This window comes from Sminthopsis crassicaudata, chromosome 1 (assembly GCF_048593235.1).
Source record: "Sminthopsis crassicaudata isolate SCR6 chromosome 1, ASM4859323v1, whole genome shotgun sequence".
NCBI classification, from domain to species: domain Eukaryota; kingdom Metazoa; phylum Chordata; class Mammalia; order Dasyuromorphia; family Dasyuridae; genus Sminthopsis; species Sminthopsis crassicaudata.
Window position 1 is genome coordinate 219,390,052 of NC_133617.1, and position 23,758 is coordinate 219,413,809.

A 23,758-nucleotide genomic window follows, 5' to 3' on the forward strand; every position below is an offset into this window, starting at 1 on the left:
TCCAAATCTCTAATTTTTAATGCCAAAGAAATGAGGGCACAGAGAGGTTAAATGACTATCCCAAACTTGCGTAACTTAGTAATGTCAAAATTGGGAGCTGAGATCAAGGCATCCTGACTCTTAATTCAGTGTTCTTACACCATCTCCCTAGTTGAAATATTCTACTTTACAGTGGTTATACTTGCCAAACAAGAAACTGAATTTCAGAAACAGGAAAAATCATGTCCATTTGCAAATTTATAGAAGGCATGGCATGTTCAATTGTATGAAGCTATATTTGACTTACAAAATAACACTAGGAAAAGATACTCAGCTTTTCCAACATATTAAGGAAAATATCTTGAGAAGTATGCAGTGTTTTTATAACATTAAATCAAATGATTAACAATGCAGGAGGCATATGACAAACATAAAGGATGGGAGAGGTCTGGTTTGTGATAAATGAGATTGAAAAAAAGTCGTTTGGATAAGGAAGAAGACAGGTTCAAACGGGGATCATGAAAAAGCTTGGAATCTGTCCAGAGAAAGATGCAGCTGAAGAAAATCCAGAGTAAAGAAAACAGCGTTACAAACAGAAGCAAAAGCAAAGTATTTTATTCAAGAAATGGAACTGAAGGTAGGCTAAGCTCCATCCTTCCCAGCCCCCATCCAACAACTTAGCTAGTGTATTTGAATGTGGGTTATATTTACTAGTTTACAACCCTCAGTGTCATCCGCAGTTCCTATCTCTCATTCACCGGCCATATCTAGTGTCTTGTCATTTTTATTTTCACAAATTTCTAGTATACAATCACTTTCTTATCCCCTTAGCCAACCATCTCATTTCAGCATTAATGCCCTCTCTCTTGGGTTGTAGCAATAAGCTCTTTCCATTTTAAAATTCTTCTAACTCAAATTGTCCTTTATTCAGATCTCAAAATGATTTTCTTAAATCACAGATCTGAATGTTTCTCCTCCTCCAATTTGATAAATACCTGTAGCTGATAAATACTAGAGAGCTATTACTCAAGACTGAATATAAAATCATTTAGCTTTTAAAGCTTTTTAATCTTCTTACAATTTACTCTCCCTTTCCACACATTACACTCTGTCTTCCCCATCCCTATATCTTTTCACCAGCTGTCTCCAATTCCTGGAATGCTCTTTCCTTCTCTGTTCACTGTTGTAACATATACACAATGTGTATATATACATGTATGTATATATATGTATATATTTGCTGTTGTGCTCAATCTGTAATTTATAGGTATTGGGACTTCTTGGTGAAGAAATTCCATCTGGCAAAGCAGATCAGCAACTGTTTGACAATTTATGATAGTCATCTGGAATAATTAGGAAATTAAATGTCCAGGGTTAGGCAGCTAGTTTTTGTCAAGAAGCAAGATTTTGAATTAGGTTTTCTTGACTCCTGACATTCAATCTCTCTCTACTGTGGCAGGCTTCTTCTGTGTTAAGAAGAGTCTTACTTGATATTATGAAATAAGAGATATCCTGGTGCAATGGACAGAGAACTTGTCTTGGAGTCAAAATACCTGGTTTCAAGTAGTGCCTCTAATCCATACTAGCTTGGTGATTCTCCATCCTGATCTTCCTCCATGAAGGTGGGCTATATGCAATAAATTCTTTCTGCATTTTTTTTCAGAAAATGAAACTTTGAGTTATTTAAAATTCAAATATAGAATAATTCTATATTATATATTCTAAACAATCTGAAAGTAACAAATTCAGTTTCACTGGTACTACCATTTTGCATGAAAAAGAGATACTTAAAATTTGGTTCCCTATGATTTTTTTATCTAATTCATGAAAAAAATCATACCATTGAGTTCCTTAACATATGTAGCTTTTGAAAAAAGTAAAAAATTATGCAATATAGAAATTATGATTAAAATGTCAGAGATGGAAAGCACTCTGGGAACCATTTAGTCCAACTTGATAATTTAATAGAGAGACTAATTTTAAGAGATTTTGCATTTTTTAAATGTATAAATAAATCCATTTTTGTGGTATTATGGTCTCTTATTTCTTCTTTTGCCTCATCTTTTCTTTTTTTTTTTTTTTTGAAAAGACAATTGGGGGGGAGCAGCTAGGTGGCGTAGTGGATAGAGCACCAGCCCTGAATTCAGGAGGACCCGAGTTCAAATCTGGCCTCAGACACTTAACACTTCCTAGCTGTGTGATCCTGGGCAAGTCACTTAACCCCAGCCTCAGAAAAAGAAAAGGAAAAAAAAAAAGAAAAGAAAAGACAATTGGGGTTAAGTGACTTGTCTAGGGTCACCCTGGGTAGAAAGTGGAGGAGATTCAAGGAGAAGACTCTGCACTACATCTGGCTTGACGCAGCTCTCTGCAGGAAGGGAAGTCGGCTCTCTGCAGGAAGGGAAGTCACTTCTCTGGACAAGAGTTAACAGCAACTGTAGTGAGCTGTCGTCTCTAGAAGCTGCTGGATCGCTCTCTGGGAAGAGATCTGCTGTGTCTTCTACTCAAATCTCTCCGACAGATTCTTCTTCCTGTAATGAACCATTGTCTCCAGGCAGTTGCTGTTAACTCTTGTCCAAAGAAGTGACTTCCCTTCCTGCAGAGAGCCCTGTCAAGCCTGATGCAATTCAGAGTCTTCCTTCTTGAATCCTGGCTCTGAATCTCCTCCAGCTCTTATCCTTCTCCAGGCCGATCTGCTCTCCAGGCCCAATATTGTGTCTTTTATCCTCCCAGAGAATGGGCGTGGGATAATGCAAGGGCTTCTGGGAAGAACCACCCCAGCCAATGAGCTTGCCCCCTCTATCAAGTCAACCTGAGTTCTCACCTTGTAATTGTCCAGAAAACCTGAATTCTCACCTTGTCACTATCCAGACAACCTCAGTTCTCACTTAGTAATCCTAACATCTCCCCCTTTCTTTTGATTTAGAACATAGGACAGTCATGACCTTGAAACATAAATCCATCAATATGGGAAGTATTACAGATAATTACATAAATTACATAAGCACATAGTAACATAGTAACATAACACATGCTAGAAGTATATAACATAATCATAAATTGAAAATTTATAAATGTCCATAAGTCCATTGTCCATTAGTCTCATCTTGTGTGAGGAAGTCCAATGATTCCTGCTGGTTTTAAAGTTCTTTAACAGTCTTTTTATTAGCCATGCTCTTTCAGTGTCAGATGTTTCTTAGATCTTCTCCTTTATTTTGAGGTCTTTCTCTTTTTCTGTCTCTCTCTGATGGACAAGGTGAATATGACTCGTTGGCACCCATCTGATTCCTTTTCCTGCTGAAGAAATACAAGCAAACCCTCTCTCCCAGGCAGTTAACCTATCTAATTACCTTCTATTTACCACTTTCTAAATATCTTCTCATCATTTGGCAATTACAGTGGAATTGTTTGTACTGGACACAGCCCTGTTGGTTTAAAAGGCCTGTATTCTCCCCAAGTGTAATCCATTTTTGCAATCTGATTGCCTTTTGGCTCACTTATCAGGTAATCCTTTTCTACCATGTGATTGCTTTTCTGCTGGTTGATCAAAACAGAGTCCTGACCTTCTAAAGGCTCTTTAGGTGTAACATCAGCTGCCATCATGCCCCAAGTCTTTTTTGCCTGGGGCCCTGGACCTGGGCCCCTCATCCCATTTCCCTGAATTATTCTACACTCTGATGCCCAATGGAGTCCTCTGTTGCATTTTGGACATGGGGTTTTAGGTCTTCTTTCACCCTGTCTTCTCACTGTATCTCCATACCTACACTGAGCTCTTAGATGTCCAATTTTTCCACATTGAAAACATCGCTGAGTTTCTCTAGAAGTCCCTTGCCAGGAGGGACCCTGTCTTTCCACGTTCATCATAGTCTGGGTGTAAAAAGCATTTGTTCCCACTGTCGCACAGCGTCTTATGATCTCCTCTAAAGGAGCATCTTTGTCTAATCCCCATATAATTCTTTTGCAAATCTCATTGGCATTTTCCTTAGCCAGATGTCTGGTCATTATTTCTGTAGCTGAATTTTCTCCAATAGTTCTTTTGACAGCAGTTTGCAAACGTCCCACAAAATCTGCAAAAGGTTCATTGGGACCTTGCTGTATTTTAGTGAAAGCCTCTCCACGATCTTTCTGTCCAGGAAGGACACCCCAAGCTTTTATTGCAGCCTTAGCAATTTGTTCATATATTGTCATGGTATAATTAATCTGTTCCGAATTCTCTCCATACTGACCTTCACCAGCTAAGTGCTCAAAAGTGAATTGTGTGTTAACTCCTATTTCCAAATTGCATCTGACTTGAATTTTACATAATTCATGAAATTCTGAAAGCCATAATAAATTTTCTCCAGGTTCCAGACATGACCTTGCTATGGATTTCCAATCATTTGGGGTTAGGACTTCATAAGACAAACCATCTAGTAACATTTTGACATAAGCTGATGTAGCCCCATAAAGGGTACAACCTTTTTTCAAATCCTTAATTTTATTCAAATCTAAAGGTGCATATCTTCTCCTTTTTTTACCTACAGAGTCAATCTCTTCAATCACAGGATATGCATGTATAAAATCACTTATATCCTGTCCTTCTCTCTTAGCTTTAACCAATGCTTTTTCTAATCTTGTCATAGGCTTAGGCTTCTTCACAGGCAATTCTGTTTGTGTTTCTGCCTCTTCTCCTCTTTCTTCCTCCATCTCTGAAGGTGGGGTTGTTGTGGGCCTGTCAATAATCTGTTCTCTAGGCAGGGTTGAAGCTTCTTCAAGAGAATCATACCATAATTCCTCATTTAAATCCTCTTGCTCTAGGGAAAGATCTTGATCTTTCCTTTTTTCCTCACACTTCCTCCTCTGTTCATTTTTAGAACTTTTCCTTCTCCTACAACTTGCTTGATAGTTTAAGGCTAATTGAACTATGTTGTAGATATAAAATACTTCTGCAGAAATTGAACGAGGCCCATTTTTTGCTTGAAATTCTTTCATTTCATATCCCACTAGCTTCCATTTATCTACATCTATCTTTTCTTCCTCTAAGAACCAAGGGGATGTGCGTCTTAATGCAGCCAAGAGTTTAGCAATCTGTACCCAGGTTACAAGTAAACTCTGCTCCTCAATTATGTTGATTATACTCTCTATAGTACCACTCCTGAATGGAGCTGAGGTTGCTTCTGGGGCTGAGGTTGAGTCGGCTGAGGTCCAGGGATTGAATATAGCTAACATCTGCCCCATTTCAGCTATAAGAGATTCCTGGTTTAGCCCTTAACAAGTTAAGTTCCTTATTTATCTATTAGCACGCTCACTTAATCTTTAACAAAGTTTCCTCGTTACTCACGGTTCTGGGTCAGAGAGACTGAGATCTGGATGGGAGGCTTTTCCACTGGAATCAGGACCGTGTCTGTCCCTGTTCGGGCGCCAAATTGCGAAGGCCCGGCTAGCTCAGTCGGTAGAGCATGAGACTCTTAATCTCAGGGTCGTGGGTTCGAGCCCCACGTTGGGCGCCAATTGTAGTGAGCTGTCGTCTCTAGAAGCTGCTGGATCGCTCTCTGGGAAGAGATCTGCTGTGTCTTCTACTCAAATCTCTCCGACAGATTCTTCTTCCTGTAATGAACCATTGTCTCCAGGCAGTTGCTGTTAACTCTTGTCCAAAGAAGTGACTTCCCTTCCTGCAGAGAGCCCTGTCAAGCCTGATGCAATTCAGAGTCTTCCTTCTTGAATCCTGGCTCTGAATCTCCTCCAGCTCTTATCCTTCTCCAGGCCGATCTGCTCTCCAGGCCCAATATTGTGTCTTTTATCCTCCCAGAGAATGGGCGTGGGATAATGCAAGGGCTTCTGGGAAGAACCACCCCAGCCAATGAGCTTGCCCCCTCTATCAAGTCAACCTGAGTTCTCACCTTGTAATTGTCCAGAAAACCTGAATTCTCACCTTGTCACTATCCAGACAACCTCAGTTCTCACTTAGTAATCCTAACAAGCAACTGCCTGGAGACAACGGTTCACTACAGGAAGAAGAATCTGTCTGAGAGATTTGAGTAGACACAGCAGATCTCTTCCCAGAGAGCAATCCAGCAGCTTCTGGAGACGACAGCTCGCTAAGTGTCTGAGGCTGGATTTGAACTCAAGTCTTCATGACTCCAGGATAGCTGCTCTATTCATTGTTCCATCTAACTGCCCCTGCCTCTCAATTTTTTAAAAATGTGATAATCTTTTATGTAAACTTTCAAGCTATGAGAGATTAAAACTGGACTAAAAATTTTGGGACACCCTGTATTTAGGTTATCTACTCCTTTGAAGTTTATACTGATATACTGTACAAGGTGGTTATCTAAATCAATTCTCTGCCAAAATAATTTTGAGTTTTCCCAGGAGTTCTTTTCAAATACAGAGTCCTTTCCTTAGTATTGGGGCAGCTAGGTGGCGCAGTGGATAGAGCACCAGCCCTGAATTCAGGAGGACCTGAGTTCAAATTTGGTCTCAGACACTTAACACTTCCTAGCTGTGTGACCCTGGGCAAGTCACTTAACCCCAGCCTCAAAAAAAAAAAAAAAAAAAAAAAATACTGTGACCTTACTATTTTGGAAGTTCCCATTCTTGAACTTACTGAACACACTGTGTCTTTTTCTTTTTAAATTTTAATAATCAAATTGAACAATTGTTCCACAACATTGTTTTAATTATAATAAGTCAATGTACTTCAGTCTTTGTTTCCTTATTTTCCTTGAAATGTGAGGCCTTTTGTTCCTCCAAATGTATTTTATAATTTTTCTCCTTTCAAAGTTTCCTTCTTCCAATAGTTTGATTGTACTATATTAAATCTATAAAATTAATTTAAACATCATTGCTAATCATTAACAATGAATATCTCTAAAAGGCTTTGGAAATAGCATTTCCAAATAAATATCTCAAAACCAAAAAAGAGTAAAATGTCAAAAACCTATTTTTGTCTCAATAACACAATTCACATTTGTATTATTCCTCTAATTCATGGTGAAAGCATTGTAGTGGATTGAGTAGACAGTTGTCCATAAAACTAAGGAAGATTGGGGTTCTTTAAGCCCTGGCTTTGACACATTTTGGTTTTGTGACTCTGGACAATCCAATTAACTTCAGCACCCTAGATAATTATATTTTGAATATGAGGTATGAACTCTATTAGAGAAAGTATATATATTTTTTATCTTGAATTCCCTATAACAGTGGAATCATAACTCTCATCTTATCACCCTTTCCCAGTCTACCACCATATAAAATAAATCTCAAACCATACCCATATTATAAAGAATAAAGAAAACCCCCCAGCAATTTTCTATGCTATCCAATGTCTTAGGAACAATAGGATTTGAGACAAAATATTTAAATAGAGAAAATACTGAGAAATATATAAAACCTTTGGTATTATTTTGTATCAAGGCACATCTAGATTTTTTTTTTTAGTTTTTGCTGAGGCAATTGGGATTAAGCGAGTTGCCCAAGGTCACACAGCTAAGAAGTGTTAGGTGTCTGAGGCCAAATTTGAACTCAGGTCCTCCTGACTTCAGGACATTTAGGTTTTTAAAAACAGGTTTATTGGCTTTTATACTTGCATGAAATACATGTGCTTATAAATATTCGTCTTATTCCACATAAATATTTGAGGCAGCTAGGTGATGCAAGGGGTAAAGTTCTGTACTTGAAATCAGAAAGATCAGAATTCAAATTTTACCTTAGTGAACCTGGGCAAGTCACTTAAACTGTCTGCCTTGGTTTCTTCATCCATATCATCCAAAATAATAATAATAATAATAATAATAATAATAATAATATCTACTTCTTATGGTATTTGTGCAAACCAAATTAGATAATATTTATAAAGTACTGTGTAAATGCTAGCTATTATTTTTATTACTATAACTACATTTACAAATATCAATTTATATAAATATATGTTATATAAAATATACATAAATATAGACATATAAATAAATAAAAACAAAATATAGATAAATATAAATATATAAATAAAACAGATTGGCAAAGGAATAAGTAAATTTTTTAAAAATATTTACTATGTGTCAGGCACTGTAATTAAGCAAAAAATCTTTGCTGTCCAGTAATTTACATTTTTACAAATATATACATATAATATATACAAAGTGTGTAGAAGTAGTACAGTCTGGTGCAGAAGTGTCAAATCCTAGCCACAACACTCCCAAACAGAATCCGAACAAGATTAAAATGTAGTTTGAAAATATTTAATGAAATTAATAAAAATACAATAAAACCTAGATAATGTTAATACTTTTTAAAAAGTCAATTTGCATCCCACATAAATACTGATGTATGGTTTTGTGATCCTGGTCTGGATGGAATATACTGAAATGTATACAATCATGAGTAGCCCTATTCACTGAAAAGTTAATATCCTGAAGTACAATAATTATCCTCAGTTAACTTGAGAAATCTATTTTCTTTAGTCAAAAAAATGTACCATTTTTCCCCCTCACATTATGGATAACAAAATTATCAAGTTGCAGTTATTAAAAAGCCAGAGTTTTAGCAATTTTTTTACAGATGCAAAGAGTCGGAAATGAAATAGATAAAAAATTATGGTACATGGGTGAAATGGGATATCAATGTGCTGTAAAAATTATGTATGTGAAGAATACAGAGAAGCATGGGAAAAATGAACTGGTGCCAAATGAAGTCAACTAGGAAAACCTATGTACTAGGAAAATTAGGAACTAGGAAAAAATAATGTACAAAATGTAAATAAATAAAGATAATAACAATTAAAAACTAAGTGATTTAAAAATACAATGAAGATAACAACAAAAAAGCTGTGGATAATCTTACTTGGTATTCCAAAAGAGAATTGTGAGATGGCATCCCCTTTTTTTCTCTGTAGATAGCAAGGGATGGAACTATGGGTATCATTTCCGACTTTTTTGATATGTGAGATGGTTTTGCTAAACTAGTTTTTAAAGTTTTTTTTTTTAATTATAGGATGGCTTTCTGGGAGGGAGTAGAAGATGTGAAATGTAAATGATGAGACCACAAAAAGTACCAATAAACATTTTTTTTAAAAACCTCATGTTTTGGTACCATATATAGCTGCAAAGATATGGAAACTACTAGATTTTCATTTGAAGCAGAGAATTAGCCATTCCAATTAAGCTAAAACAAATTATGCTATATGAGCATTATGGAATATTATTAGTGTTATAAGAAATGATGAATATGAAGAATACAGGCAAAATGAGCTGTTATATGAACTGATACAAAGAGTTACATGAACTGAACTAGGGAAAAAAAACAATTATATATACAACAATATAAATAATTATAACAAAAGTCCCCAACTGAGTAACACACATATATACATATGTGGGGAAGGAAAAGAGAAAGAGACAGAGAGGCAGAGAAAGGAATAGAAGGAGGGGAAGGGAAGGAAGGAAGGAAATAGGGAGTGGGGGGAAAAGGAGAAAGGAGGAATGGGGGGGACAGAAGATTTTGCCCTGAAGAAGAGATGAAAAAATGTACTTGGCATCCTTCTTTGCTAAGATGAGGGACTACACTTACACAACATTGCATATACATTTAGATGAGGTTGATATATTGATTAATTTTATGGAAATGCTTCTTCTATTTCTTCTTTAATTTTTTTCCCTGAGGCAATTGGGGTTAAGTGACTTGCCCAGGGTCACACAGCTGGAAAGCATTGAGTGTCTGAGGTCACATTTGAATTCAGGTCCTCCTGAATTCAGGACTGGTGCTCGATCCACTGCACCAACTAGCTGCCCCTCTTTTTAAAATTCTTTGTATGGTTCTCTGGGCAGAACAGAGGAAAGGATATTTTTGGATATGAAGTTGATATAAAAACAAATAATATCAATAAAAAAATTTTAAAATCCAAATATATTTTTCAGAGAATTTAAAAATCTCTCTTTGTGGTGGTATATAATCTATTGATTTTACAATCTGATGATGTCATATAAAGTAAAAAAGTTAATCCCATAGATTTCAAAAGTGAACTAGTTACTTCTCTGTAGAAGATGCAAAATCTTTTGGCATTATAACTTGCAGATCATTATATAATTACTTCCAATCTGCATTGTTTGTTTTGTTTCTCTTATACCTAAAACTTTATTTCTATTATAGACCCTTTCCCCTGGGCACTATATTGCTGGACTCCTCCCTTTGATTTGGCCTGACCCATGTGACCCTCCACCCATTTTGGTTCTACACCACAGCTCTTGTACTATTAATAGTGACAGCTTGCTTTGGCTCCTCTTTTAGTTTATAGAAGCACAAAGAGAAGAACCCCCCCCTTCTTCCCTTCCCCCAAGTGGGTGCGCGATATACGACAGGCTGTGAAGGGCCTGCCTCTGCTTTTACCATTAATTTTCTGGCATGTTTCAAAAAAAAAAAAAAAAAAAACAAACAACAACAGCCTTTTCCCTTCTCAGAGTTTTGTTTTGCATGGAGATTCTGAACTTCAATATAAATTGTATTCCCATTTTGTGGGTCAAGGAAGGAATTGTATAAGGATCATAATATCCCTTTTTGCAAAGCAGAAGTTCCTGCCAATTTCCTTTACTTTTTGTTTTACTGACAGAAACAGCACACACTTTTACAATGACCCTGGTGAACCACATTTCCTTGTTCATGTTTCTTTATTACATAAATATCATCCACCTCATTAGCACTTCCCTTATAAAATACTATTTGTAGGAATAATTCAATGCTCAGAACCAATTTACAAGTGATCTAGAAGTTTTCATTTTGTAACATATTATTCCAAAGTTTTAGAGGGTGGAACAGGTTGGTAAAGAAATGTTAAGTATAAATTGAAGAAAAAAATCACCCAAGAATCTCATAAATAAAACATAATTTCTAGAAAATGGTCATGAAAAGACTACTTAAACTACTAATATCATAATAATTTATATTTAAACAGTATCATACAATTTTAGAATTTTTTTATCATATATTATCTTATTTGACCCTTATAGACGTGAAATAGAAGAGAAATTATTACCAGTTTTAGAAATGAAAAAAAACTAAGGCTGAAGGGGCTAAGTAACTTGTTCAAGGTTGATAACCTAATGTTGAACTTGATGCAACTTGTTCAAGAAGATGGCAAGATTGATAAAGATTCTAGGTCTTCTGATTCCTATTTAAGAGCTCTTTCCACTACTTGATGCCATTTTGCACCCCTTATGTATTATGGAAACTTTTTTCATCCCCTGATAGAAATTCTACTAGGAGCAGGTCTGGCACCATACAGGCTAAGCACAACACAAGAGACTTTAAAGGTACCAAAGGAGCAATTAAAATTCTATCACTGTTTCAAAGAATAAACAACTTGACTAACATACTATAATAGCTATGAAGGAATTTTCTTTTGCCAAATAAATAATAGAGTATGATTTATTAGAAAAACAAGGGTCATAATTATTAGTAATGATAACAGGTAACATTTATACAGTATGAAAATATTTTTAGGAAAATGATGATCAGAAAGCACTAAAATTAAATATTACTGAAAAACATACTCATTGCTTAAATTATCATTGTCATTATAGGAATATGTATTACAGCATAATTCATGTTTATAATAATTATCCAGTGAATTTCATGTAGGATTGAATTCCTTCAAACAACATAAATTAGACCAAGCATTTCTAAAATCATATCTTAAAAAAGTTACAAATTGACCCCTGAACATTTTTCTTCAAATATGTTTTCTCTGCCCAACATCACTGAAATAATAATGCATGGGAACTATTGACTTCAATGAGCTCCAAATAATATTACTCCTGTAATCAGGATAATCAGGTAAGGATATATGATCTGCTGGGCTGGAAGTATCTGTGATGATGGGTCCTGTATTCCCCTCAAGGCCCCTTGCCAAAATATATGTATGAACTGATGCTCCTGACTGGTCTCTATAGACCATCCCTAAAGTTCAGTGTCAAAGATGACTAGTAACTGAGCAGAAAGATTCACACACTTAATTGGCTTTAAGGAAGGAGAAATAATTCTTTCTGTTCCCCTCCCCTCAATAGTGGCCTTTGAAGATAGAGGTATAACATGAGCCAGAAAGTTTGAAAGATCAATCTTCTTCCTTTGGAGGATTTAACCTAGTCCTTGTGAATCCACAGTTGGATCCCCTTGGTGGCAAGAGGCACCTCAGTCCCCTGAGCCCTAATGTCTCATTATATATGATTACAATTTTTTCTTTCTATTTATGTGTGCATTAACCATCCTAAGAATAATGTCACTATCCACTAACATGTATATATTCAGATGTCACACACAAATCACAGAACTTCAGTGTTGGAAGAATCTAAAAGATGATAAGATTCAACTGATATAGAAAAGGAATACTTTTAAAATAAAGCCAAGAACCAGTAAACAAGTATTTATTGAGCACCTACTATGTGCTACATGGAGGTAAGCTCAGTAGTTCAGTGGATAAAACCCTGGGACTGAAGACAGGAAGAGCTAAGTTCAAATCTAGTCTCAGATACTAGCTGTGTGACCCTGGGCAAGTCACTTAATCTGTTTGCTTTAATCTGCTGTAGAAAGAAATGGCAAACCACTCCAGTTTCTTTGCCAAGAAAGCTCCATGAATAGCATTGTTGCGCTGGGTTCACAAGATTACAGAATTAAACACAATGGGAAGACTGAACAATAGCAATGTGCTACATACTCTGCCAACCACTGGGGATACAAACAGGCAAAAATAGTCTCTGATCTCAAGGAATTCATAGTCTAGTAGAGGAGATAATATATAAACAAATGTGTAAAATCCATATATAAATATATATATATACATATATATATAATGAATTGAAGATAATTTCAGAGGGAAGGCACTAAATGGGAATCAGGAAAGACTTCTTACACGTGTGATTTTATCTAAGACTTGAAGCAAATGAGGAAAGTCAGGAGAGGGAGATGAGGTTAAGGCAAGGGGGACAGCCAATGAAAATGCCATGGAGTAAGGAGATAGAAAGGAAGATGGCAGAACATCAAGGAAATCAGTCAGTGGATTATAGACTACCTGGAAAGGAATAAGAATAAGACTGGAAAGGATGGGGATAGGGGCAAGTCATGAATGGCTGTAAAAGTCAAACAGAATATATTATATTTGATATTGGAAATTATAAAGAGCCATTGGAGTTTGTTGAATAAGTCAGTGACGTGGTCAGATTTGTGTTTTAAGAAGAACATTTTGATAGCTAAGGGGAGGATGAATTAAAGTAAGGAAAAAAATACAGAAGGCTACTGAAACAGCTCAGGTATGATATACTAAACATTAACGGGAATCATAGTATCTCCAAATTTCTGAAGAAGTTTAATATAGAAAAACAATTACATTTGTTCTACTGTTCTCAAAGAAAGGGAAGAGAGGAAAAAATAGTAGCCCTAGATAGAAATTGAACAGATGCAGATTTAGGTTTGACATAAGAAAAAACTCCCTAACAACTGTAATTGTCACTGTAGAATAAGTAATCTAGCCTCCTAGAAAGTTCCCTTTCACTGGAGCACTTCAAGTAAAAGCTTGATCATCAATGTTTAGTATATCATACCTGAGCTGTTTCAGTAGCCTTCAGTATTTTTTTCCTTACTTTAATTCATCCTCCCCTTAGCTATCAAAATGTTCTTCTTAAAACACAAATCTGACCAGTATCAAGGGTCCATAATTAGGATCACACACGATTTAGCAGTAACTAATTTAAAGAGGTAGAGAGCTTGGAAAATGATATTGTAGGAGATAAAAGAGCTAGACCAAGAAAACCTCATGCAGGAAAACACATGAGGAGAGGGGAATAGAATTTTAATGAAATAGAGGGCTTTCAAGAATTACAGATGAAAAAAAAAAGAACTGAAAAGGAAAGTTGACATGTAAACATAATAGTCAAGTGAAGCATAAAAAGGCAAACAAAAGCATTTTATCATAAGGAAATAAATAAAATTAAACTATTTATATTTTTATATGAGAAGGTAATACATGGGTTTCCTCAGAACTCAATTAATTCTAAGAAGTCAGAATCAGACTAGGAATCTAATTAGACAAGGTGTCTAGGAATGATTCTATTGTGTTTTCATGATCTTAATGGAAAGGTGAAAGAAGAATAAACTGGCAAAGGGGTGGGAGAGGAAGAATGGGGAAAGTTATCTCAGAAAAATGGAATTCAAAAGTAGAAGTCTATATAACAATGAGTCTATATAACAAGGTGACACAAACTTATTCTCATCTGAACTGTCAAAAGAGGGAAAATCATATATATACACACAGTTGGGAAAAGCATTAGGGGAAAGAGTAGGACTACAAGGGAGGGTAGACTAAGGAAAGAACAAGTTAGAAGCAAAAAATTAGAAGGAATGGAGGGAAAAAAAGCAAGTATTCAAGAATATGATAGAAGGAAACGCAAAATTAGCAATCATACTGTGAGTGTGAATAGAACAAATTCAACATAAAATAGAAGTATGTATATAGCAAAATGGATTAGAAACTGAAATCTAACAGTATTTTGTTTAAAAAGAAACAAATATGAAACAAAACTGAACCAGATTCCTTTATGCTTCAATTGAAATATAAAGACAAGGATTACCATCATAATCCCAGAAATAACAGCAAAAACAAATCTAATTTAAAGAAATAAAGTAGAAAACTACATTTTTTCTAAAAAGGATCATAGCTCATAAATACATAACAATACTAATATGCAACAACAAAAGGCACGAAATCTAAATTCTTAAAGGAACATAAATTACAGGAAAAATAGAAAGTAAAATTATAATAGAGGAGACCTTATTTCCTCCTCTCAGATCTTTATAAATTTAACAAAAATAAATATAACATAAATGAGGAAATTGAATACAATTTTTAATAAGTTAACATATGTCAGACTTATAGAGATCTCGAATGAGAATTGGGAATAGAAAGGTGCATACTTATTTCTCAGTCAAACATAAGAAATTAATTTCACAAATATCAATCATATATTAAGGTATTAAAAACCTCACAATTACCTAAAAGTAGACATATTAAATGCATCTTTTGCTCCATAATAACATAAAGTAATATTTAATAAAATATTTTTGAAATAAAGTTTAAAATTAAGTGAATTGAAAATTAAATAACAATCTAAAGAATAGGGGGGGCAAAGAACAAATAAAGAAATTATTTCATTAAAGATAATGACAACAATGAGACAACAAGACAAAATTTTAGGAGTGCAGCTAAGGCAATACTGAAGAGAATATTTACATTCCTAAACACTTTAATTAAAAAAATCGATCAGATCAATGAATTATGCATGTAATAAAAAATTAACAAATTAAAAACCAAAAAAGATGTCCAGAAAATAAAAAAAGAAATTAAAAAGACAAAGGAAAAAAATTCACAGGAGATGATTAAAAAAAAAACTCAGTAAAATAAATCAGCCATTAAACCAATTTGATTTTTAAAAAATGAAAAAACAAAACAAAACAAAATTACCAGCAAAAAAAATGAAAAAGTGAATTCAAAACCAATGAAGAAATAAAAGCAATGACTAAGGACTATCTTACCCAATTACTTGTCAATAAGACTGACCATCTAAATAAAATGGATAAAAATATTTATAAAAAAGTATAAATTGTCCAGGTGAACCGAACAGAAAATAGGAAATAGAGAGCTTATATAAATCTATCTTAAGAAAGGAAATTGAACAAGCCATAATGGAACTTTCAAAGAAAAAGATAGTAGAAATTGATGGATTCATAAATTCTACCAAACATCTAAAGAAAAATTAATTCTAACACTACATAAACACTATGAAATTACTACAAAAAGGTGTCCTAAGAAATTCCTTTTATAACACAAACATGGTCTTGAAAACTAGACTAGCGAGAGTCAAAGAGAAAGTATTGTTGACCAATATTCCTAATGCACAGTTTAAAAATTTTTAAATCAACATTAGCAAGGAAACTATAGTAATATGCCACAAAGATTATACACTATAATATATCTGAATTTATACCAGGAATTCAAGGTTTGTTCAATATTAGTAAAACTATAAAAATAATTGATCTTAGTAATAACAAAATTGATCTTAGTAATAACAAAATGAACAAAGAATATGATTATAGCAAAAGATGTAGAAAAACTTTTTGACAATATACACCACCCAGTCATACTTAAAAAAAGAACAAAACAAAAACCCAAGGGAGCTTTCTTTAAAATGATAAATCTATCTAATTCTACCTAAAACCAAGACCCGACATTATCACTTATTTTAAATATCCAAATTAATTACAAAAGGAGACATGAAGGAAGACATTATCTGCATCCAGAGAAAGAAATGACAAATAGAAGTATGTATAGAATGATTTTATATATAAATATATTTATGTATGGTGGTAGCTAGGGCAGGGAAGAAGGGAAAATTTATATGATTGTTATATATTTAAAAGGATTAGCAAGTTGTATTTAATAGATTTGCAGTTTCCTATGCAATTTTTAATACTATGTAATAGAAATACTTAATTCCATAAATTAAAAATAAATAAAGATTTAGACAAAGGAGTGATGGTCTACTATCTCAATTACTAACCAGCTTAGTTCATAAAAAGCTAGTTAGAGCAGTAATACATGAAAAATAAATTAAAAAACAAGATTAGTGAAAGAAGAAACAAAACTTCATTTTTTTGAACATGGTATGAGCTCTAGAGTATCAGTTAAGAAACTAAAGTAACAACTTGGGCAAAGTTGCAGTCATTAGTATTTCTGTATATTACCAATAAAATACAACAAGAAGAGAGAGAAAAGGAAACTACATTTTAAACAAACTACAGAGAGTATAAAATATTTGTTTCCCTATTAGGATACACAAAAGAATTAAATGAACACAATTACAAAACACTTTTTTTGGGTAAACATTTTTACCAATTACATGTAGAGATAGTTTTAACATTACTTTTTATAAAATTTTGCGTTTAAATTTTTTGTCTCTTTCTCCCTTCCCTTTCCACATCCCAAGATAACACTAGCAATCTGATATTGGTTATACAAATGCAATCATGGAAACATTTCCACATTAGTCATGTTGTGAAGCAAGAAACAGAATAAAAGTGAAAAGCCACATACACTCCCAAAGTAAAAATACTACGCTTCAATTTGTATTCAATTGTCATAGTTCTTTCTCTGAATGTGGATGCATTCTCCATCATGAGTATTACAAACAAAAGAACTATATAACAAAGATATTAACATTATCAGTAACCATGATGATATAGCCACTGATCTAGAATCAGACATTCTAAAGAATGAAGTCAAGTGAGTCTTAGGAAGTATTGCTAACAACAAAGCTAGTAGAAGTGATGGAATACCAGGAATAAAAACTTAATTTTTAAAACTAAAAGATGATGCAGTTAAAGGACTGCATGCAAATGTCAGCGAATTTGGAAAATACAATAGTGACCCACTGGATTAGAAATGATAAGTTTTCCCAGTCTTTCCAGTCTTAAAGAAGAGTAATACCAAGGAATGTTCAAATTACCAATCATATTCATTTTTCATACCAACCAGATTATGCTTAAGATTTCCTAAGTTAAGCTTTAGCAATATGAGAACTTAGTATTACCAGAAGTGTGGACTATTTTTATAAGAGACATAGGAACTAGAGACCAAATTACCAAAGTTTGTTGGACTATGGAGAAAAAAAAGAATTCCCCAAAACCATCTACTTCTGCTTTGTGGACTACACAACTTTTGAGTTGTGTGGATCACAACAAAATGTGAGAAGTCCTCAAAGAGATGGGAGTACCAGATCATCTACAGCAGGGATGGGGAATTTTTTTTTTTCTGACAAGAGCCATTTGGATATTTATAACATCAATGTCAGACCACATAAAATGATTAACTTATGGAATTCAAGCAATGGGAGATTGAATACCTAGCTGTTTCAGCTCATCATCATCTGTGTTTGCTTTAGCAAGTGATTTTGTGGGCTCCACAAGATGGACATTCCCCATCCCTGATTTATAGGTTAACCTGTATGCAGGCCAAGAACCAAAGTTAAAATTGAATATGGAACCACTGATTGATTTAAGATTGGAAAAAGAGTACAGCAAGGCTGTATACTATTACTTTATTTAACTTATATGTAGAGGGACATGAGAAGGACAAGAAAGTTGAGAACTGAGAAAAGACTATGAAATATAGCAAGAGTTTTATGGTAAAGAGCATGTTTTCCCTCAACTTGAGAAGTATAAGATAAAAAGATGGAGACATCAAAATAATCCCATCACTTTACAGATATGGAAACTGAGATCCCAAAGCATTAAGTGTTTTGATCAATGTCATATAGGTAGTAAGTAGAATAGTCTCAACTCATCAATTAGCTTGACCAGAATATGACAACTATTAATGGAAAACTGAAGAAACATATTTAGGTTTTCCACCTTCTGATATAGTGTTTTTTCTTTTATACTACAGTAAAAAAAATCAAAATAGTTGTTTCCTCAAATGGTAAACTAATAGATTGGCTAATCCAGGCAAAACAATCAATTTGATATATTTTTTTAGAAAGAATAACTCAGAAACACCTCAGATTTCCAAGATAGCATACCTTATGATACTTTTGTTAGTAGTGCCATCATCCTTCCAATTTCCTTGGCTCCTGCTACATTTCCTGCTCTTTTTTCAGTCCTGAACATTTTTGTTTTTACTATGACTTTTGATTCTATTGCTTGCCCCCTCTTCTAAGATAGCCTCTTTTTCTTTAGCTTTCATGACATTATTTTCCTAATTCATATGTAGCATTTTAAAATGTAAAGCACTTAATTTTGGATTGAGTCAGAGGACAGCAGTTCAAATTATAGTTCTGCCACTTTCAGTTGGAAAAATTGGATGCAAATCTCTGGTTTGCTTCTCTCTAGATGTACAATTCTTGGCAAGTTGCTTAACTATGTAGGCTACTTATATGTGTAACTGCAAAAAAATCACATTACCTCTTTGACTTCAATATCCTCATATGTAAATAAGGGAGCTGGGCTAGATGCCTACTAAGGTTTTGTTTAGCTCTTTACAGAGGTGAGCTGATGGTACTACATAGCTCTGCCTCACTTGGAAAAGAATAAGGCTACTTCTTTTGTGATTATAGTAAAGGAAGAGAATAGATTTTGAGGATACTAGAAAGTATTGAGGTAGGAGATACTTTAGTTTCCTCAATAGCCTGCCAATTTGTGACAGATGATATGTTTTTTTTTTTCCTGACCTCTTTCTTAAAGTTTTAAAAAACTGGTATTGAATTTTATATATTATGAAATCTTATCTCTGCCAAAAGAGGTTAATAACACTTATGGTATCCTTTCCCAGTATTGTAAAATAATTAAAATGAAATAGTATATATGATAATACCTTGTCAAATATGGTATACCATATAAATTGATGGTATTATTGGATTATGTTTGTCATAGGATTATGGACACAGTAGACTTCTCTTTGCTGAACTGGATTTTTCTGAGTTAAATTTTAATCTTATAGAATAAATGTAGGACCATCAGAGTACATTTTTTGTAATACAGAAAAATGCCTTATTAGCTAATACATAAAGATTTTGTTTCACATTTCAAGAAATGCCCTAAGAAATCTTGCTAGTCAAAGCAAAAATCATTCCTTACCCATTTAGATGGGTTTTGGAAATAAAATTAAATGCTAGAATTGTGAGACTTACAAAAACTGACTTTTCATTCAACAACAAACACCACAGAAACCTCTACCAAAAGGAAACCAAACAACTTATGGTAGCCTTACCAGAGAATTTAGATATATACAGAGTCCTAGAATAGCTAGTACTTTGCTAAGCACTGTCCTGAGCACACAGTAGATGTTTAATAAATATTTCTGATGAACAGACCTCAAACACAGGAATATAGAGGAATGAAGTAATTCAGACAAGGCTTTAGGAATCAAAACCTGTTCCCAAACTTTCCAAACTTTCTAGTAAAATCTTACAATCTTGGATATAACATTTTGTTCTTTTATTGAACAAACATTTAAATTTGCTGCTATTTTAAGATTTGAAATAAACAAAATGGCCTACTTTTGTTTATTTCTGTATACAAAGCAAGAGAAATAATGTGTTCTTTAGTAAACTGCAACTATGAATAAAGATTTTAAATTGTATTTAAATATTTCAGAAAAAAACTTCAAAATTGCAACTTTTTGAACTTCTTTGTTTTTGGCAGTGTGTTATGTGTTTGATTGAAGTGTAGTCTATGGAGGTATGTGAAGGGTGGTGGTGGTTTATGGTCTGATTTGAATGATCCATTCTGAAGATCTTGTTCCAATGACTGTCCCCAATACTGAGTGTTTGATAAGGCAATGTAGTATTTTTTATAGCTAATACTCACTTTATTCTTAAATCTTAGCTAACTATTATCCTATATTTCTTTTGCTCTTTGTGGCTAAACTCCTTGAAAAGGCCACCCATAATAAATGTCTCCAGCTCCTTTCTTAGCCCCTTACAGTCTGGCTTCTGATTTTATCATTCCACCGTAACTGCTTCCTCCAAAGCTATCAATGATTGCATCTTTGAAAATCCAATGATCTTTTCCCAGTCCTCATTCTCCTTGACCTCTCTAGCCTTTGTCACTGAGGATCACCACCTTCTCATTGATTCTTTTTTCTCTACATTTTCAGGACCCTAGTCTCTCCTAGTTTTCCTACTACCAATCTGACTGCTTTTTCTCTATTTCCTTTGCTGGATCCTCATCCCAGATCATGTCCTCTAATTGTAGATATCCCCTCAGGGTTCTGTCCTGGGTTCTCTTCTCTTCTTGTACACATTTTTACTTGGTGATCTCATCAGCTTCTATGGCTTTAATTACTATTTTTAATCACGAATCAATGTATCCTGCTCTAATCTCTCTGCCAACTTCTGATTTCCTTGCCTGCCTTCCATACATTTAAACTCAACATGCCCCAAACTAAATATATTATCTTTCCTCCTAAATCCTCCCCTCCTGCTACCATTCCTTTTCTATAATTGTAGATGGAAACATTATCTTCTCAGTCCTTAGATTTAACAATCTAGGAGTCAACCTCAAATCCTCACTATTTTACCCCTATATACAATCTGTTGCCAAAACCTTTGATTTCACTTTTGCAATAATCTCTTGAATATACCTCCTTCTCTTTTTCTGACACTGCCAATACTAAAGTGAACTACTACAATAGCCAGCTAGTGGGTCTACCTACTTCAAGTCTCCCTCCACTACAAAATATCCTCTATTTAGTCACTAAAGTGATTTTTCTAAAGTGCAGGTCTCAATAAACTCCAGGGACATTGACCTCCTGGCTGTTCCAAGAAAAAGATAATCTATCTCTTAGATCTTTTTTTTAGTATTTTCTCCAGCTGTTCTCCATACTTACAAAGCTCACTCCCTTATCTACTTCACCTGCTAACAATTTTGCTGACCTCCTGTTAAGTTCCAACAAAAATCCCATGTCAACTCCTCTTAATTCTAGGGTCTTTCCTCTTTTAATTGTATCCAATTTATTTGGCATATAACTTGTTTTGTATCTATTTTGTCTGTTGTCTTCTCCATTACACTGTAAGCTTCTTGAGAACAGAGGCTATCTTTTGCCTCCTTTTGTATCCTCAGTGCTAAAAACAGTATCTGGCACATAGTAGGAGCTTAATAATGTTGAATGGTTGATTGAAAACATTTATCTCTATTCTTAGATTTTCTATTTATCAGAGACATTATAATTAATATTCTATTTATGGTTTGTATCTTTGTCTAGTTACCTTTATCCATGAAGTTAGGAGAAATATCAGGAGGGAAATCAAGAATTAAGGCTAATCTTATGAGATAAAGAAGTTAATTTACTGAATACCTACTATGACTAAGCTCTTTGGGAAGTTAGAAAAAAGACAAGATCACTGATCTAAGATAGAACCTTACTATTAAGAGAGAGAAGATGAACACAAGCAAGTGGATTTTACTTTTACTGGTGAGCAGAAATTCAGCTGCTTACCAATCGCAGTATAAAATTTGAATTAAATCCACATTTGGGCTTATGATTTTCACTAAATCTATGTTGAAGTCAAAGGATGAAATGAAAAAGGTAGAAATTCTTCCACTTTTCAGCTGATGGTAGAAGATGCTGAAATTGTTTTGGAGATCACTACATTCATCTTAACAATCTTTGATATGGAACTTTTCTTTCATAAGTTTCAGATGATTTTTTTAAAAAGATGAAAAATGTAAAGTTATGGCCACACTACTTCTTATCACTACCAAATATATATCTACTTGCATTTTATATACTGATCCTATGAATTGGTAACATTATTTGAATTTGAATTGCATATTTAAGCAGTGATAGAACCAATGATTCATATTTTATATGTAACTTCAAATGCAGGTAAATACTTCATTGTATTCATTATTCACACAAATATTGAACCAAATGTTTCCAAGACTGAGCTGACCTCACACATACCATTCTCACTTGGTTTATCCATTATTATCTTTCTTTTTTCAAAATTTTGCTCAAAAGATGTGTCCTCCTTATATGAACTGATGCTGAGTGAAATGAGCAGGACCAAGAGATCGTTGTATACTTCAACAACAATATTATATGATGATCAATTCTGATGGACGTGGCCATCTTCAACAATGAGATGAACCAAATCAATTCCAATAAAGCAGTAATGAACTGAACCAGCTACACCCAGCGAAAGAACTCTGGGAGATGATTATGAACCACTACATAGAGTTCCCAATCCCTCTAATTTTGTCCGCCTGCATTTTGGATTTCCTTCACAGGCTAATTGTACACTATTTCAAAGTCCGATTCTTTTTGTACAGCGAAACAACTGTTTAGACATGTATACATATATTGTATTTAATTTATACTTTAACATATTTAACATGTATTGGTCAACCTGCCATCAGGGGGAGGGGGTGGAGGGAAGGAGGGGAAAAATTGGAACAAAAGGTTTGGCAATTGTCAATGCTGTAAAATTACCCATGCATATATCTGGTAAATAAAAACTATAATTAAAAAAATGTGTCCTCTAATAAATCTCTTCTCTCCCACACTGAATAATAACAGATAGATAGATAACATTTATATCATGCTTTAAGATTTACAAATATTATCTTATTTGGTTCTCACAATAATTCTGTGATATAGGTGCTACTATTATGTGCTCTCCCCTCCTTCATTTTAGATTTAGGAAACTGAGGCAGATAGGAATTGTCCAGTGTCACATATTCAGTAACTGTCTGAGGCCAGATTTGAATACAGGTCATACTGACTCCAGGTTTGGCCCTGTGCCACTTAGGTGCCTCGTCTGCTACCTAAGGCAATGTATCACTATTGCAAATCACTAAGACTTAAACAAGTATATCTTGTTTTCCTGACTAAATGGTCCCCCCAAAAGTCTTTGTTAATGAAAATGTTTGAAGGTAAATCAACTTTTAAATATACTAGAGAATAGATTCTTAACCTGTTTGATGTCACTTCCTCAGTCTGAACACTGTGCTTATTATTGCTGCATATAGACTATCTTTTGGCAATCTGTAAAGGCCCATGGATCCCTCTACATAATATTTTTTTAAATTCATAAAATGCATAGGGTTACAAAACAAAATAATTATCTTGAAATAGTTATCATCATTTTGAAAAAGGGCATGGATTCCAGGTCAAGAACCCTTGTACTAGAGGAATTTGTTATTTAGAAAAATATTAATATGAATGTTTTTTTTCAAAAGCAAATATAGCTCTCCTAATTTATTTTTCACA

The 23,758-nt window shown here is 34.1% G+C and overlaps 1 protein-coding gene and 1 non-coding gene across 3 annotated transcripts in view; one reads left to right on the plus strand and one right to left on the minus strand.

Moving 5' to 3' along the window:
* The window catches only part of GNAL (G protein subunit alpha L), a 465,118-nt gene that overhangs the window by 56,554 nt on the left and 384,806 nt on the right, over nucleotides 1-23,758 (minus strand). The gene's annotated exons all lie outside the window — the stretch shown is intronic.
* TRNAK-CUU (transfer RNA lysine (anticodon CUU)) lies at nucleotides 5,390-5,462 on the plus strand. Its single transcript has one exon. It is a non-coding gene; the product is annotated as a tRNA-Lys (tRNA).